This window comes from Mastigoproctus giganteus, chromosome 3 (genome assembly GCF_048544385.1).
Source record: "Mastigoproctus giganteus isolate SK-2022 chromosome 3, ASM4854438v1, whole genome shotgun sequence".
Lineage (NCBI taxonomy): Eukaryota > Metazoa > Arthropoda > Arachnida > Uropygi > Thelyphonidae > Mastigoproctus > Mastigoproctus giganteus.
Window position 1 is genome coordinate 233988720 of NC_143577.1, and position 19788 is coordinate 234008507.

The 19788-nt window shown below is 39.2% G+C and overlaps 1 protein-coding gene across 2 annotated transcripts in view; it reads left to right on the forward strand.

Moving 5' to 3' along the window:
* Positions 1 to 9129: 9129 nt before the first annotated feature.
* LOC150088854 (piwi-like protein 1) overlaps positions 9130 to 19788 on the forward strand; it is a 178291-nt gene continuing 167632 nt past the window's right edge. Inside the window, exons 1-2 of one of the 2 annotated variants that reach the window (XM_090370942.1) lie at positions 9152 to 9228; positions 11856 to 11902. The gene's annotated coding sequence lies outside the window, so the exon portion shown is untranslated. Of the gene's footprint in view, positions 9229 to 11855; positions 11903 to 19788 lie in introns of both variants that reach the window. The other variant, XM_090370941.1, reaches the window with a different exon arrangement.

Here is a 19788-nt window from a genome sequence, read left to right on the forward strand (position 1 = left end):
CAATTAACCACCCGCTGGCTAAAGGCAAATTTCCGCACATCTATTCTACATCTATCCTTTCTTAATTTGAACTTATGTCCCCGTAGGTTCGTATTCTGAACAAGTGGGAGGATCCCATCAGAATTCAGCGTGCTCAACCCATTCAAGGCCTTATAGACCTCAATCAGATCACCGCGCAGGTGCCTAGTCTCCAGCCACTGCAATTTGCAGAACTTAAGCCTCTCTTGGTAAGAGGATCCCTTCATTCCCCTCACCAATCGTGTTGCTCTTCTCTGTACACGCTCAAGCAAATCTACATCCTTCCTAAAATGAGGCCTCCAGACCTGTACGCAGTACTCAAGGCGTGGCCTGACCATTGCCTTATACAGAGGGACAATCACCTCCTTTTCCCTGCTAGCAAAATTCCTATATATCATTGACAAAACCCCATGACCTGCCCTAGCAGCCTGTCTACATTGCTCAGAAAACTTCATATCTGACTGCACAATTACTCCCAGGTCTTTTTCATTTTCTACCACCTTAAGTGTAGTACCACACAGTTGGTACGTTTCTCTGGGGTTACTTCTACCCATATGCAGTACTTTGCATTTGTCAAGGTTAAACTTCAGTTGCCACTTCTTAGCCCATCTGCCCAAATTATCTAGATCCTGTTGCAGTAGCACACTGCCATTACTGTCATTAACAACCCTGCCAACCTTCGTGTCATCTGCAAACTTCGACATTAAGCCTGATATACCTTCATCAATATCATTGATAAATATACAAAACAACAGTGGACCCAACACCGAACCCTGTGGGACTCCACTAATAACATTAGTCCACGAAGAGCAGCACCCATTGATTACCACCCTCTGTCTTCTCCCACTTAACCATCCTTTTATCCATTGTAGCAACTTACCCTTAATACCATTCTGCTCCAATTTGTACAGTAGTCTTCCATGCGCAACAGTGTCAAAAGCTTTCCTGAAATCCAAGTATATGATATCAAAATTATTTTTTGCATCCAGTTCCTTTGTGACCACATCATAATAACCAATCAAATTTGTCAGACAAGACTTTCCCTTTACAAACCCATGCTGTGTCTGAATTATTATTCAGACACAGCATGTTATTCGAAAGAAATACGGCCAGATTCGAAACTGAATAAAGGTTCTTTTTTTTTTTTTTTTTTCGGCCAGTATGTGTACTTCTCTCTTCATCAACCAGCATAGAAATGTTTGATCGATCATTCCCTTCTGATGATCACTGCACTGTCAACTCTAGGATTTTATCTGGCTTGTGGATGATGATACGGTCTAGAATATTCTTGCCCTAGTATTTTCCCTGAGATGTTGATAAAAAATAATAATAATCTAGTGATTTAAAAAAGTATTTAGCATGGAGAGTATCCTTCAGTTGCTTCAATCAATAAAGACAAATTAAAATCACCCCTATAATAAGACATGCGTCCTTGCTCTGTCATTTCATGTAAAAATATGAAACTCTTTTCATAAACTTCACAATCTTTTTGTCTGTAGATTACTTCTCTTATTATTTATTTATTATTATTAGCCATATGGTGCAAGAAAGCTGAGGTTTTTGCTGCACCAGCCAAAAAAAAAAAAAAAAAATTTCTGAGTTACCCTGACAGACAGAGAAGAATGACGATATTCAGCTCAGGACCTTGAATGTGCCAAGCCCATACTCACCAGATGTGAGACCCTGGTGTTATTATGTCCTTGCTTCCAAAAAATAACCAAACATGATCTATACTAGCAGAACTTCTATCTAGAAAAGCTTTTGGCGTGTTTAGGCTCTTTTAATAAGACCCATAACCTCAACACTCATTCCATGTTCCCTACCCTTCTTAAGTACATTATATATACTATAGGGAAACTCATCGTCCCTTATTTCTGAATGAACATTATGTTTCCATAAGTACTATTAGTTTTACTAATAAGGAGTTCGAATTTACTAATTATATTGACAACACTGCTACATTTTGTATGCTATGTGTATGTCATGCTTGGTTTACTGGACGAAATTTTCATCCCTTACATGAAAGGACATCCTGATGTCCTTTCATGTAATTGATGAAACGTGACAGCTTGCCGCCACCAAATAACTCGGCCACAACGTGAAAGTAGTCCACTGTATTGAAATGGCACAGTGTACTTCTGTGTTGAGAACTGGAGTTACTTGTCTGGACCATTATTTTGAAGGGAAGGATCTATACAATGGTGGTTTTCAACCCTGTGATGTCCATGTATGTTTTGCCACCTTCACAGTGAAGACAAAATATGTATTGGTTAACCACATAGGCCTAGAGGAGCCCTAGTGGGTAGCACAGTTACTATAATAACAGCCCTCTCCACACTGGATGGAAAATACCTGCGTTCAAATCCATTCAGTAACACGAATTATTTTAATTGGTATTTTTCACTATTTGGCTCAGTCGGTTTCAGGCGAGGGTAGCATGGCATTTTCTTCCTGAAACTCGGGCTTTTTCGTCTAGCAAACAGCAAATCGACCACATCACACACTCAATTTACAGACATTGTATACAGAGTGTTTCAAAAATATTGGTACAAACGTTTAGGGGAGGTAGGTAACATCTAAAGGAATGTGAATCGCATAGGAACCCATAACCGGAAACGTCACCATAAGCCGGTAGATGGCGCTGTTCATCAATTCGCGAGAGGGAAAATTTCTGGTTTACTCATTCAAGCAGTAGTCGCCGCACGAAGAGCATGCATCGATATACGAACTGAGACGCAACATTTTTCAAAATGACAAGGCGGCTGCCCATTATGGAAGGTGTGTTCGTGACCATTTGAACAGGCGTTTTGGGCATCGATAGATTGGCCGTGGGGACCTGTTGCCTGACCCCCATGCTCACCTGATTTATCGAGCCTTGATTTCTTTCTGTGGGGGGCCCTCAAATCTATCGTGTATGACTCGCCCTTGGAGACAGAAATGGATCTCATGGCGAGACTCATCTGCGCTGCTGCTGTCAAAGAAACTCCAGGTGTGTTCGACCGTGTCCGCCAATCCATGCTGCGTCGGGGTCACGCATGCATCCCGTCTCATGGTGGAACCTTCGAGCATCTGTTGTAACACCATGAAATGCATCGATCTCGTACACCATTATTAATATTATGTCAAATAAATGTTTTCCACTAATTACTGTCTTGTGTCATTTCTGCTTCTTGTGCCTCTGCTACTACTTTCCTGTGACGTTTCCGGTTATGGGTTCCTATGCGATTCACATTCCTTTAGATGTTACCTACCTCCCCTAAACGTTTGTACCAACATTTTTGAGACACCCTGTATATGGCGCAATATGGCCAAAGTTGCTGATGTGTAAAACCAATAACCCAACCTGAGCAAAGTCAGCAAAAAGAAAAATGTTTAATAATAAAAATTCTTAAGAAGAAACACTTATACGCTCATGGGTAACTCTGAGAATTGTATGTGTTCTCTTGTCGGTGTATTCATTTGCTAGACGAAAAAAATTGGGGATGCTGGGAGGAAAATCTAGCTACCTTTGTTTTCTCTTTCGGTGTGAATGACTTTCTTTTATTGATTGAAAAGCAATTATATAGGTGATTTTTACTTTGCATTCTTCCATACTGTGCGAGGAGATCTGAGTTAGAATCCTGTCTTGGCAACAGGAACTTGTATGCTTCTTTCAACACTATGATTGAGTTAGTCTCTCAGGAGAGAGCACAGTTTTGCTAACTGAAATGGTGAGTTTCTCATCCCATAAACACAAAAATGACTATAGGGTATATACAATTTTGTTAGGAAATGATAGACTTGGAATGCAGTATACTGAATAGATCCGTAGTTATTATTATTATTATTATTATTGTTGTTGTTGTTGTTGCTCTTATATTATTTCTCCCTGATTGGGGGATTCCACTCCGTGACAGGTACTGCTACCAAGTACACACGGTGGTTGTAATGTCTGGTGTCACTGTTGGTCGAGGAAATCTCTGACTATCCTAGAGGTGTTCAGGATTGCGACTTCTCTGGGAGACCTATTGCTGTTAGGCTGCTATGTAGCGTCTTTGGTACCATACCAGTGGTTGCCACGATGATCGGGATGGTCGATACTTCTTGCATATGCTACATCTCCTTGACGTCATATCTCAGGTTCGTGTACTTCCCAATTTTTTCCTCATGGATTTTCTGGACATTGCTAGTGTTGGGCACCGCTATGTCAATCAGGTAGGTAGCCTGCTCCACCTTGTCCACAAGGGTTTGTCCAGTCTGTTGTGCGGGATGGTCTTATCCGTTATTATGGCGCTTCGGGTCATAAGTACAGCTTGTGGGTTCGGGTCTCTACTACTGCCTGGGGTTCGTACTTGTAGTATGGTACACTTTCTTTGATCAACTCGTATTTCCTCTCGCTAGCTTCTGATGTATTATCCCTACTACCTGGTCATGGCTATGAGTGTACTCAGTCTGGGTGATCACCTTGCACTCCGCGGTGATGTGTTGGATCGTTTCTGAGACCAAGTGGCATCGTCGACATGTGTCATCTGACATTCTGGGTTTCTTTGCGATGTATTTGCTATAGTTTCTGGTGTTGATTACCTGGCCAACATGAATCCTTCAGTCTCGGGGAAGAGCGTCCCGCTTTGAGACATGCATTGGAAGCAATTTTATCGATGTGATCTTGATGGAGGTCATTGTAGTGTTTGTGTTGGAGTGTCTTCTTTGCCCATCTTTCTAACTTCGTTTCTTCTATCGTCTGGGTGGGAGGGGGTTCCTCGCTTAGGTTGAGTGGAGTATACCACTTATCTATCTGTCTGTCTTCCTTATGGCCTGGTGGAGTGGTGCTGTGTTGTACTCGAAGTAATCCTTCATGTTAACTATCGCTGTTTTCTGCTGCTCTATCAGGTCTATCAGGCCCCTTCCTCCCTCTTTCCGAGCTATTGTTAGTCTCTGCACTGCTGACTTCGGGTGGTGTTGGCGGCTCTTGGTCATCATTGTCCTTGTCTTTCTCATGATATCTTCTAGCTTGGTGTTAGTCCAATCTATGACCCCAAAGGTGTATGTTAGTACTGGAGCTGCATAGGTGTTTATTGCTTTAACGCCGACCGGGCTAGCCGAGTAGGTAAAATACCTGCCTGGCAACCCAAAGGTCGCGGGTTCGATTCCCGCCTCGGGCTGCATCAAAGTACTGCAAAAACCTTGGGAGGTGAATATGGCCACAGAAGCCGATGCGCCAACAACTACCAAATCAAAAAAAAAAAAAAAAAAAAATTGCTTTAACTTTGTTCCCTCCTTTCAATTTTGCTTTCAGCAGGCTTCTGAGTCTCTGATGATATTTTTCGGTCAGGCACTTCTTGATTTCCTTGTGCTCTAACTGCTCAGCCTGCATCATCTCTAGGTATTTGTAGGTTTCTCCTTCTGTCATAGCTTCGATCTTTTTACCAGTCAGCAGCTGGTAGTTTCGACCAACTAATTTTCCCTGGTGCAGTGTGTGGGCCTTGCATTTGTGTAGACCAAATTCCATCCTGATGTCCTTGCTGAATTCGTCGGTGATCCGGAGTAGTTGCTGGAGTTGCTTCTCGGTTGCCGCGTAGAGCTTGATGTCATCCATGTACATTAGGTGGGTGAGGGTGTGCAGGTTCTTTTTTTTTCTTTCTTTGAGGTTATGTCCATACTTGCTGCTGCTAAGCATAGTGGATAGCGGGTTGAGTGCTAGACAGAATCACAGTGGGCTCAGAGCATCTCCCTGAAAGATTCCTCTTCTAATGGGGATTGGCCTGGTTGTGATTTTCTTGACCTTAATGGTGAAACTCCATTTCGCTATTGTTGCTCCTAAGAAGTTTGTCACTATCGGATTGACCTTGTAAATCTTCAGGGTCTCTATTAGCCAGCTATGAGGTGCGGAGTCGAAACCTTGCGGTAATCGATGTAGGCCGTGCATAGTTTGCGGTGCTTCTTGTAGGCTTGCTCCATAACTGCAGTATCTATGGTCAATTACTCCTTCGCTTGCATCCTTTCTGCTGTTTGGCCATTATGTTCTGACTCTCTAAGTGGTCTGATATCTTCTTGGTTATGCAGCTGGTCAGGATCTTGTACCTCGTTGAGAGGCAGGTGATCGGTCTGTATTTCGCTGGGTTTCTTGTATCTTCGTCTTTAGGCTTCAGATATCTGACTCCTTCAGTCAGAAACTTCGGGACTGTCTCCGGTGCCTTATCATTCGAGTGAACTCCTCTGCTAGGTGCTTGTGTGTGCAGGTGAGCTTCTTGTACCAGTAGTTGTGGATGTTATCAATTCCTGGGGTTCGCCAGTTGTGGGTGTTCCCGATAGATTATTTTACTTCTTGTTCTCGAATCTCCCACTCCTCATCTCTTGTATATCCTTGGTTTTCTTCCGTTCTACTTCCATCCAGGGTGCTCTGCTGTTATGTCTTACTCCAGATATACCCCCAGAACTCCTCGATCGTCTTCTCGGGTGGTCCGTCTCCTGCTTTCTCACCTTCACCCAGTTTCCTGTAGGAGGCTCTTTGGTCCTCATCGAAGATTCGGTTGTTTATTTTCCCCTGAGAGCTCTTTTTGTATCAGTGTAGTCTCTTGCTGAGTGCGAGGAGGTTCTGCTTCAGTGTGTGCAAGTATTCTCCTATTCTCTGATTTCTGGTCTCATGTTTGCTGTGCATGCTGTCACTCTTAAGGATGCTCTTCACCTTTCCAGTCAATTTCTTACTTCTATTACCCTGTTGGTACTGGGTCAACTGACCTATCTTTACTCCTAATTCTTCTATCTTCTGCTGAAGTCTTCTTTCCCAAGCTGGCAGTTCCTTCTGTTTTCGGTTCTTCTGCTGCTGATCTCTCGTTTCTTTTCCATTAATCCTATAGCTGCTATGGCAGCACAGTATATGGCTGTGTGGATAGCCTCCACCGCTGCACCATTGTTGTCAAGGTAATGTGGCATTATTTGTCGATTTAAGTGGTCTGTTACTCTCCACAGGATTTTATTTGGTCTCTGCTTAGGTATCATGTGCGTTCTTGCGGGGTACATTCCTTTGAATTCTATTAGGGCTTTCTTCCACTCGTCTTCTATTCTGGATATCATGACTTCGTCTCTTTCCAATTCAGCTACTCTGGGTTCTATTTCTTCTTGCTGTTCCTCCTCTGGCTCCATATTGACCATATTCTTTGTAGTTGATTGCTGACATCCTGCTTGATTTTTTTACAAGACGGCAGGAGCTATTAGGTTGTTCGTGACGATGGTCCTTCTTTGGTCTGATAATCGCTGTTCGGTGACCTGAACATCAGGGTATCATTCCAACCACTTGATATGTAGTCGCGACCTGTACATTGTCATATCGGTCTCTATCCTGGTTATTTCGTAGTATGCTCGCGTGATGTACGAATTCATTTCCTGCTCCACTTCATGCGATGGCGTTTTCTTCCTTCCTGGGTGGTCACTAGCGCAGTTGCGCAGGAAGCACTTCCAGTTGGTGTGGCTTGATAGTCTTGCCCTTCTCTTGTGGTAGCCTAACGGGGGATAGCGCCACTTGCTCCACTCCCGAGTAAGACAGTTCATCTGCTACCTGTGGCATTACCCTTCAGGATAATTCTAGTGTATGGACATTTACAGTCATGCCTGTCTTGAGGTCGCCTGCCACTGATGACAGCAATGACTACTATGTAGCTCTACTTTGTGCAACTTGAATTCCATGTACAGGACTAATTAAATTAGCATTAGCATTAGTAGAGACATATGATGCAAGAAAGCAAGCTTATGCGGCATCAGCCAAAAAAAAAAAAAAAACTCCCATTTCACCCCTCCGTTCGTTCGAAATACCTGTCCAGCTGAGCCTTAAATTTATTTAGGCTTTCAACTTCCCTAACAAGGGATGGAAGTCTGTTCCACCAACCAACTACCCGCTGGCTAAAGGTAAATTTCCGCGCATCTGTCCTTCCTCAATTTATATTTATGCCCTCTCAGGTGATTATTCTGAGCAAGAGGAGGAATCCCATCCGCATTGAGCATGCTCAAACCATTCAAGGCTTTATACACCTCTATCAGATCACCTGGCCGGTGCCTAGTCTCCAGACACTGTAATTTGCAAAACTTAAGCATTTCTTCGTAAGAGAAACCCTTTGTTCCATTACTAATCTTGTTGCCCTTCTCTGTAATCGTTCCAGCAGCTCTACATCCTTCTTGAAATGAGGCCTCCAGACCTGTATACAGTACTTAAGGTGTGGCCTGACCATTGCCTTATACAAGGGAATAATCACTTCCTTATCCCTGCTAGAAAAATTCCTGTATATCATTGACAAGACACCATGAGCTACTCTTGCAGCTCGTCTGCACTGCTCAGAAAACTTCATATCTGCCTGCACAATTACCCCCAGGTTCTTTTCATTCTCTACCACTGTCAGTGTTGTACCACAGAGTTGATACGTTGCTCTGGGGTTACTGTTTCTCATATGTAGTATTTTACATTTGTCAATGTTAAATTTCATATGCCACCTCTCAGCCCATCTGCTCAACCTTTCCAGATCCTGTTGCAGCAGCATAGCATCAGTAATGTCCTTAACAGCCCCAATCTTTGTATCGTCTGCAAACTTGGACATTAAGCTTGATATACCATCATCAATATCATTTACAAATACAGAAAACAATAATGGACCCAACACTGAACCCTGTGGGAATCCACTAATAACATTAGTCCACGATGAGCAGTGTCCAATAATGGATAGTTCCATTTAGGTTTGTAAGGCAACACTTCTATATCTTGTTGCTGAATATAATATTTTGGTATGGTTGTATATGAACACATTTATGCCTTGCAACGTCAAATTTCTGTGGTAGATATGGCGTGAACTTCATTTTTATTTGTATCCAAAAAAACAAAAAAACAAAAAAAAAAAAACTGTTATCAAGGAAGTATGTGTATTGGGAGAGGGAGATGAACTCTGTTTCTGAAATGAAGAACTATTGTTTTCTGGTTTATTGTGTGTTGCATATTGTCTCATTTTCTTTCAACTACTTTTTTTTCCCCTTAATTAAAAATTCACGAAATAAAAAGTCCAATCTTATTAGTGTTTAGCATTATTAACAGTTTTTGTTATAATTAATACAGTTTTATACAGAAAGATGGCGTAAGTATCATTTCGTGGAAGCACACATAACTGAGTGGATAGCTGTAGTCTGACGTTATTGTAACGTGGTTTAAGTTTTTAAGTTTGTTGAGTTAGAAGGTTTGTTATTGTTTTGTTGGTAAGTTTTATTGAAAATGTTATTAATTCAATTTTTTTTTGTGTGACAAGGTTTATGAATGTTATGTGAACATTGAAGCTGACTTTGAAGGTGAATTTTTCTGATATTGGACTGATTTTCCAAACTTAGTAATGTATGAACTAACGTGTTAGTCAGAGTTGGTTATTTGGTCGTGTCAGTTCATGTTCTTGTTATAAGAGAATTTCAGCATTAAAAAAAAAAAAAAAAAAAAAAAAATACATAAATAAAATAGATCTATATATGATTAGAGCTGTAAGTTAAATTTCACTTGATAAAACCTGTTACTAATTTCTGGGAGGTCTAAAACAGTTAATCATAACGTGATTTTGAAAAGGACTCAATGGACAGCTGTATGCGAAAAGTGTTTCTCTTGGAAATTTAGGTCTTAACAATTAATGCCTGGCTATTTTGTTTTCGAATTAGCACGAAGTTTTCATTGTGTTCATTTTGACTAGGGGTGAAAACGAGAAAAGAACTATCAAAAATTTTATCCAGCGATATAATTCAGATGAGTAAACAATGGCACAGTGTGCACGTGTTAATGTTACCGCTCTTTATTTGTGTGAACCAATAAGAATTATCACTGATTTTTGCATATCACGCGCTTATAATTTCAATATATAGTTGAAGAATAATTTTCACATTCTTAACATCATTGCCTTATATTAGGCCATATTATATATATGTATAGGTTATTCCATATATATTTCATTTTTTTTTTTTTTTTATAAATGGAGATTTATTAATGTCATTTTAACTTGTCACCATTATTAGAATAATAGAACTCTTTATTATATATACAGAAGGCACATTGCTGTATACAACTCCCTTCACAGCTACAAGCCAGTGTTAAGCCATTTTCTTCATGTAATACGAGTAACAAAATGGCTAAGTTTATTGCAGTCTGCTTACAAATATTTATCTGTGAAGTAAACTAACAAATAAACAGCTTAAAATTTAAGCCTTAATTGCATAAAATGAAATTTTAAGATTTGGTTTATGCATTGCTAAGTTGAAGGGAAAAAAAAAATTGTCATACAAGTTGTTACCAGTGAATTTTATTTTGTAATATCCATTTGACAAATGGATATGATTTTCCAAAAAAGCTTTATTTAACAGTATAAAATATGCAGGTTTATAATCTGTACTGAAAAATTGAGATAATGTAACAAGTTTTTCACCACACACCGATTCCTTTGTGGAATCATCTCAGTTAATTCAACAATGGATATCTCCATTGGTCTCATACATAATCTTGTAGAACTGCAGGAAAAAAAGCTGTCGCACAGTCTGAAGTTTATAATGTGTTAAGAATTGAATTATTCAAAATCACAGAACCTCATGTTTTTGAGGAGTGTCAAATGGTAACAGTAAATGCGTGGGACAATACATTTGTTTATTTCAAACTACTAAAACGAGTAAAGAAGGGCAATGAGATTAGTGGGTGGATCAAAGGGTTGCTGTTACAAAGATAGGCTTAACTTCTGAAAATTGCAGCTTCTAGAGACTAGGCACCTGCTTGGTGATCTGATTGAGGTGTATTAAGGCCTTGAATGGCATTGAGCAAGCTTATGGGATTCTTCCTCTTGCTAAGATTACACACCTGAGGGGACATAAATTCAAATTGAGGAAAGAGTTTCAGAATAGATGTGCAGAGATTTGCTTTTAGCCAGCGGGTTGATTGCTGGAATAAACTTCCATCTGTCGTTGTGGAAGTTGACAGCTTAAATAAATTCAAGGCTAGAACTAGACAAGCTTTTGGAGTGTATGGATGGGTGAAACAGGATGGGTTTTTTTTTTTTTTTTTTGGCTGATGCTAAATAAGCTTTCTTTCTTGCATCATATGCCTCTAAGAATGCTAATACAGCTTTAATAAAGCAGCTTTAGTTCTTAAAATTAAGTTAAATAAATGTGCTCCTTTGATAGTTATATTTTTTCTTTATGGTGAAAATTTTTGATAAGATGTAACAAGTTTCATCAATTATTCTGATTTCTTATGAAATCTTCTCCTTAAATTCAGCAATAATATTATTATTATGTCTCTACAAGACCCAAGTTGGACTTGCATGCAAAACAGACTTACGTACATGAAAAAAAAAAAAAAAAAACCCGATTAAGTCAAGGAGTGTCTGTATATATCTATTATATAAATTCATATTTTTGGTATATTTGATTTTTTTTTTTTTTTTTTTGTGATGCCCTTTAGTTTAAAAATATGCTAAAGTAGTGATTCCTAAACTTTTATCACCAGTTTGTGATCATTCATATCAGGTCATATTGCTTTTAAATAAGTTTGCTTTTTGTATTTATTAGGAATTTCTAAGTTTCTCATAGATTTCATTGAAACTTTAATGTTACTTTCAGAATTTAAATATATTCAAGAATAATTTAAAAAAGCGAAAAACATCTGATCTTCTTACTGTTATTAATGAAATCAATATAAATTAAGAAATTTACTTATGTATGTTAACCAGAATTTGGTGAAGGTGTAAATGAAGAAGCTTATAACTATAGTCATGGATGGTTTGATTGTTTTTAAATGTAATTACCTGTTACAAAGAGAAAGATAAGCAAATAAAACAACCTGAAATGAGTTCTTTCTTTAGGAAAAATGAGGCCATAGTATTATCAGAGTCCTTGAAGAAATAAACTGGTGACTTTTTTTTTTGTTTATATCTTACTTTACACAGAGTTTATACTAAGTAGAAAAACAGTCAGCGGCTCGATAACAAATTATATAAGAAAGAGGGCAAAATGTATAAGGTGTGAGAAGGGGATTGAACTGCCAATTGTTTTTCTGTTTGGTAATACATTTATGTATTTATTAAAAGTAGTAAATGTGATCTTAAATTATATCTGTGCTTTTTATGCACAAAATATATTGTTTTGCCTTTGGAAAATAACTGCCATATGCAAATCAATACATATTGAACTGGTTCCTGTTGTTCACTGTTTTTGCAGTTTGCTGCAGTTCCAGGAACGTGACTGCGGTCAACAAGAACTTCCTCTATTTCATAAATGTGTGCCTGCCCCAAACAGGTGCAAATAAACATATGTGACATAATTTAGCTATAAGTATCCACAGCCAAGTGGTTAGGAGCAGAAGTACAATAGCACATGCTCTCTGAGTACATGGGGGTTCAAGCCGCTGACTTCTAAATATGGTTTATATGCCAACCTGTATTGCACCAGCATGGCAGATTCTGGCCCATTTCCCCATGAATTGGCGAGGAGACTTTCCTCCTGTAGTGGAGTGATAATGGCTGCAGTTTACTTTTTTATACATACTTTTGTGAATTAATATATACTTCAATACATTTTAACCTCAAAAGAGACAAGGAAAAACAGCAGACTTCTTACCAGGCAAAATACTCATTCAGTTTATCAGGTAGCTGATAAACTGAATGAGTATTTTGCCTCTACATTCACACTTGAAGAATTCTGTAGGGAAGTAGAGGACAGAAGTTTACCAATTCCAATGGGGAGCTAAGTGATTTTGTAATAACTGAGAGCAGAGTGGAGGAGAAATGGTTGAAGTTAAACATAAGACACATGGGATGGATGAGATCCATCAAGCTATTAGTATTAGTAACGGCCGCATGGTGCAAGAAAGCCTATGGCTTATGCTGCACCAGCCAAAAAAAAAAAAAATATGAACAAAACAATGATAAAAACAAAAAAAAAAAATAAATATAAATAACTAAATAATAATAATTAATAAATAAAATAAAATAAAAAGGAAATTAAACCTATCATCCTATGTGCTTCCCATACCCGAAAGTACTATCCAGATGACCTTTGAATTTCCCCAAACTGTTGGCCACTACCACCCATGAAGGCAACTTATTCCAGTAATTTATAACTCGCTAGCTAAAATAAAACTTCCTGCAGTCCAATCTAAACATTTCCCCCCCGTAAATTGAATTTATGTCCCCTAGTTCTAGCATCATTTATAATCTTGAAAATTTTGTCCTCATTCATTTTACTGATGCCTCTCAGAGCCTTAAACACGTCAATCAAATCTCCTCTAAGGTGTCTAGTTTCCAAACTCTGAAACCCACATATTCGAAGTCTTTCTTCATAAGGACGCCCTTTTGCCGATCTCACCAGGCGAGTTACTCTTCTTTGCACCCTTTCAAGAAGCTCAGTGTCTTTCTTTAGGTGCGGTCTCCATACTTGAACACAGTATTCCAAGTGTGGTCTAACATAAGCCTTATATAATGGGATTATCACGTCCCTATCTCTACTTGCAAAAGTTCGATAGATCATCGATAGGACACCATGGGCCTTCCTTGCAACCTGTTTACAATGCTCAGAGAATTTCATGTCTGACAGTATCATAACACCCAAGTCCCTTTCCTCCAGTACTGGGTTTAGTTGAACTCCACCAAGTGAATAAGTTTTTTTGGGATTACTGTTTCCCAGGTGTAATACCTTACACTTTGTTGGATTAAAGCACAGCTGCCATTTTTCTGACCATTCCTGAAGTCTATCTAGGTCTCTCTGAAGAAGCTCAGCTTGACAGTGATCATTAACTACTCTACCAGTTTTAACATCATCTGCAAATTTATACATCACGCCCTCTATCCCTTCATCAATGTTGTTTATGAAAATTAAAAACAACAGTGGCCCTAATACTGATCCTTGGGGAACCCCACTTCTTACATCAACCCAATCTGAGGAATAGCCATTTATCACAACCCTCTGCCTCCTGCCCTGAAGCCATCCTATCCATCTAAGGATTTTCCCAGTGATTCCAACCTGTTCCAGCTTATAAAGCAACCGCTCATGTGGGACTGAGTCAAAAGCCTTGCTGAAATCTAAATAAACAATGTCGAAATTATTCCCTAAATCCAGCTCGTGAGTGACCCTTTCGAAATAGCGAACCAGATTTGTTAAACATGATTTTCCCTTTACAAAACCATGCTGAGTATCCTTGAGAATTTTAATTCGATCCAAATGATCCTGAATTCCACCCTTGATCATTGCTTCCATGATTTTGCTGCCTCCCTTATATTAAGGGAGGCAGCAAAGGAAGTGAGCAAACGATTAGCCATAATAATGTGAGCATCCTTGAACTCAAGGGAGGTCCCCTGTACTGGAAATATGCAAATGTATCCCCAATTCACTAACAGGGTTCAAAGGGTAACACCAGTAATTACAGACCTGTTAGTTTAACTTCTGTTCCAGGGAAAATAATGGTGTCACTGGTTAAAGAAGCAATGCAGGATCATCTGGACAAGACTACAGTTACTTTGTGTGAACTATATGGTTGACTGACCAATTTGATTGGATGCTACGATTGGATGCAAAAAACAATTTTGATATCATATACTTGGATTTCAGAAAAGCTACTTTTAGAGTTGCACATGGAAGACTGCTATACAAATTGGCACAGTCCAGCATTAAGGACAAGTTGCTGCTCTGAATAAAGGGATGGTTGAGTGGGAGAAGACTGAGTGGTAATAAATGGAAACTGCTCTTCGTGAACTTAACTTATTAATGGAGTCTCCCAAGGTTTGATGTTAGGCCCATTGTTGTTTTCTTTATTTATCAATGATATTGATGAGGGTGTATCAGGCTTAATATTGAAGTTTGTAAATGATGCAAAGATTGGCAGGATTGCTAATGACAGTATGCTGCTGTAACATTATCTAGAAAAGTTGGGTGGATGGGTGTGAGGTAGCATTTGAAGTTTAAAAATGACAAATTCAGTATTGCATATGGGTAGCAGTAACCCCAGAGTAATGTACCAACTGTGCAGTGCTACACTCATTGTAGTGGAGAATGAAAAAGACCTTTTAAGTTTATTTAAACTTAAGTTGTTGACCTCTACTACAACAGATGAAGTTTGTTCCAACTATCAACCACCCGCTGGCTAAAGGCAAATTTCCATACATCTATTCTACAACTGTCTTTCCTAAATTTGAATTTATGTCCTTTCAGGTGAATAATCTGAGCAAGAGGGAGAATCCCATCAGCAATGAGCTTGCTCAAACCATTCAAGGCCTTGTTACACCTCAGTTAGTTCACCTTGCAGGTGCCTAGTCTCCAGATGTTGCAATTTGCAGAACTTGAGCCTTTCTTGGTAGGAGCATCATAATTGGATGAAAGTTACTGCATTAATGCTCTTTTCAAAAAAAAATAAAAAATAAAAAAATAAACATAAAGAAATGAAAGAGTGACCACTACTCCTTTTCGCAAGTTCCATTCATGAATCTTGTTGCCCTTCTCTGTATTCATTCCAGCAACTCCATATCCTTCGTAATGAGGCCTCCAGACCTGTGTGCAGTACTCAAGGTGTGTCCTGACCATTGCATTATACAAGGGGTCAATCACCTCCTTATCCCTAGTAGCAAAATTCCTGTATATCATTGACAAGACATCATGACCTGCTCTGGAAGCCTGTATGCACTGACTGCTCAGAAAACATATCTGACTTCATAATTACCCCCAGGTCTTTTTCATTCTCCACTACCCTAAGTTTCGTACCACCCAGTTGTTACATTACTCTGCGGTTATTGCTACCCATACGCATTACTTTACATTTATCAAAGTTAAACTTTAGCTGCCACCTCTCGGCCCATCTGCTAAACTTTTCTAGATCCTATTACAGTAGTGTACTATCATTACTGTCATTAACAAAAGCCTGCCAACCTTTGTATCATGCAAACTTAGACATTAACCCTGATATACCCTCATCAATATCATTGATAAATACAGAAAACAACAATGGGCTCAGCACCAAACCCTGGGGGACTCCACTAATAACATTAGTCCATGTAGAGCAGTATCCATTTATTACCACTCCTTCCCTTCTCCCACTCAACCATCCCTTTATCTATTGTAATAACTTGCCCTTAATGCCATACTGCTCCAATTTGTGCAGTAGTCTTTCATGTGTAACAGTATCAAAAGCTTTCCTAAAATCTAAGTATATGATATCAGAATTAATTATTTTTTGCATCCAGTTCCTTTGAGTATAGTATCCAAGTATCCACATCATAGTATCCAATCAAATTTGTCAGACAAGGCTTTCCCCTTACAAATCCATAGCTGTGTCTGAACTATAACTGCAGTCTTATCTAAATGATGCTGCATTGCTTCTTTAACCTGACTCCATTATTTTTATCTGGAACAGAAGTTAAACTAACAGGTCTGTAATTACTCGTGTCACCCTTCGATTCCTGCATTGTGAATTGGGGTTACATTTACACATCTCCAGTTCTTGGGATCTCCCCCGAGTCCAAGGGAGCTTTCATAATTATGGCTAATGGTTTGCTTACTTCCTTTGCTGCCTCGTTTAATTTAACCAGATAGATCTCTTCCACCCCAGTTGCCTTTCTTATATTCAATTTCTCTTTCGCTTTGCTCTCAGTTATTACAAAACTCATTTAGCTCCCTGCCAGATTTTGATAAGCTTCTGGACTCCACTTCCCTATAGACTTCCCCATGTGTGAATATAGATGCAAAATACTCATTCAGTTTGTCAGCCACCTCAACAGCTTGATCAACAATTGAACCGTCAATGTCAAGTCGATCAATTTAATTGAACCTCTTCCTTCTAGAGTTTACATAAATTAAGAAGTCTGATATTTTTCTTTGCATCCTTTGCCAAAAATTTCTCATCTGCCTTTGCCTGCCTAACCTCCTTTGTGACTTGATTACAGACTAGCTTATATCTACCATAGTCTTCTGTGTCACCTGATAATTTATATGCATCCCATGCATTTTTCTTCTCTGCCACTAGTCTCATTAGTACATCTGCCATCCATTTAGGCTTGAATGTTGAACAGTATTTCTTAATTGGTATGAAAATCCTAGAATTTTTCAAGATTACTTCCTTGAGTACTTCCCATTTAGAATTTGCTGTTGGTAACATGATCAGTTGGTCCCACTGTATAGAATTTAAAAACTGTCTGGGACCATCATAGTCACCTTTACGAAAGCAAAAACCCTTCCCTTTACCCATGATAGTAGTTACATGTTTTAAGTAAATCCAACATCAGCACATTGTGATCACTACCACCTAGTGGTTCCTTTTTCTGAAGATTCTTAATGCATGAAGAATCATTGCTGATAATCTGATCGAGAGTATTATTACTCCCTCTAGTTGCCTCTGAAACATGCTGCTGTAGAAAACAATCATCCGATAAATCGACAAAAGCCGTACTAGTGACCAATCCACAAGTTCCAGTCAATATCTGGGAAGTTAAAATCCCAGATTATAAGACAGTCTGATTTACTGGCCCACCCTATTTCTCTGTACAGTTGATTAGCATTAGTAGAGGCATATGATGCAAGAAAACAAGCTTATGCAGCATCAGCCAAAAAAAACTCCCATTTCACCCCTCCATTCGTTCCAAATGCCTGTCCAGCTCAGCTTTAAATTTATTTAGGCTATCAACTTCCACAACAAAAGATGGAAGTCTGTTCCACCAATCAACTAACCGCTGGCTAAAGGCAAATTTCCGCACATCTATTCCACAACTGTCTTTCCTCAATCTGAATCTATGCCCACCTCAGGTTCTAAATCTGAGCAAGAGGAAGAATCCCATCAGCATTCAGCTTGCTCAAGGCATTCAAAGCCTTATACACCTCAATCAGATCACCTTGCAGGTGCCCACTCTCCAGGTGCTGCAATTTGCAGAAATTAAGCCTTTTTTGGTAAGAGCAGCCCTTTGTTCCCCTCACCAATCTTGTTGCCTTTCTTTGTACTCGTTCTAGCAACTCTACATCCTTCCTAAAACGAGGCCTCCAGATCTGTACACAATACTCTAGGTGTGGTCTGACCATTGCCTTGTATAACGGGATAATCACTTCCCTGTCCCTGCTAGTAAAATTCCTATATCATTGACAAGACTCCATGACGTGTACTGGCAGCCCGTCTGCACTGCTCAGCAAACTTCATATTTGACTGCACAATTACCCCCAGGTCTTTTACACTTCCCTGAGTGTAGTACCAAACAGTTGGTACGTTTCTCTTCGGTTATTGGTACTCTTATGGAGTACTTTGCATTTGTTAATGTGAAACTTCAGTTGCCACTTCTCAGCCCATTTTCCCAACTTATCTACATCCAGTTGGAGTAGCCTCCAGTGAGGATTGCTGTTCTCATCAGAGTCATTAGGCCTATAACACACTAATACTCTCAGTCTTGCTTTCTCAGTACTTGTCACACCAAACTGATTCAACATTACACTGTCCACCCATATCAGCTGGATGCAGTTCCTTAGATTTTTTCTTAACTAACAGCACAACCCTTCTCTTCCAGTCCTCTCTATCTTTTCTGTACACATTGTGCTTCCTGAATTCAAATTCTGCATTCCTTAGTGACATCACATCTGATATCCCAACAATATCTGCCTTTGATGTCTTGATCAGCACCTCAAATTCATCAAATTTATTTACTAAACTCGTGGCATTGGTGTACCTGCAAGTACACATGCACCTGTTCTTTTACTCTTAGTTATCCTAACAGAGCCCATGCATTTACTTGTTCCATAATAACTCCCAGCAGTTCTGGAAATCTGCAGTGCCTTGCTCTCCAGGCTACTGCTCATTTCAATAGAAGCAGTGCAAGAATAACTTTCACCCCTGCCTGTGTTTACTGTTAATCTATTAGTCTGTGACTCCCCCCAACCTAACAGTTTTCCGACCCAGCTAACACTGCCTGAATAGCATCAGCAAATTTTCTTGCACCCTTTCTATTTAAGGGTATCCCATCTCTGTAGATTCAGTGTCCCCTATTAACAATGTTTTTATTATCGATGCTCTACTGAATATGAATCCAACTTTTCAATTACTGCTCCTTCAGTGATTATACCCCCTTCTTTAGCATACTTGTTCATCATTACTTTTGTTTTGGCCATATTCATCTCTAGGCCGAAATCCTTACTAACTCTGTATAACTGATTATGATTTCCCTCTAATTCTTTGTGATCGTGGCTTATGATCACACTGTCACTACAAATTGTAAATGGTTTATGTACTCTCCATTCACATTGACTCCTTTCTGCAAAGAGTCCAATCTTCTGAAGGCTTCCTGAAGGGTAGCATTAAACAACTTCTTGTTGAACTCCTTCCTTAATTTTAAATTTGCTACTGTCTTTGTCTAGTCTAATCAAGAAGGTAGCTTTCTCATATATCTTCTTCAAAATTATAATGTATGGGATGTATATGCCTTTTCATAATCCACAAATTCCATGCATAATGGAGTTTTATATTCATCTGCTTTCTCTATTAGCTGCGATATTACTTGAAGGTGATCCATTGTTGAGAATTCTGTCCTAAGGCCATCTTGCTCTTTCGGTTGATTCTTATCAAGTATTTTTCTAATCTGTTAGCAATGACTGTTGTGAACAACTTGTAGATGTGGGACAATAAGCTAATTGGTCTATAATAATCCAATTTCTGATTTATCTCCTTATGTTGCAAAACTATGATTGCATTATCGGCTCCTTAGGCATCACACCTTTTCTAATGCATTTTTTGAAGTCTTGCCAGTTTTTGTCATGTCTCTTCCTCCCAATTTTAACAAC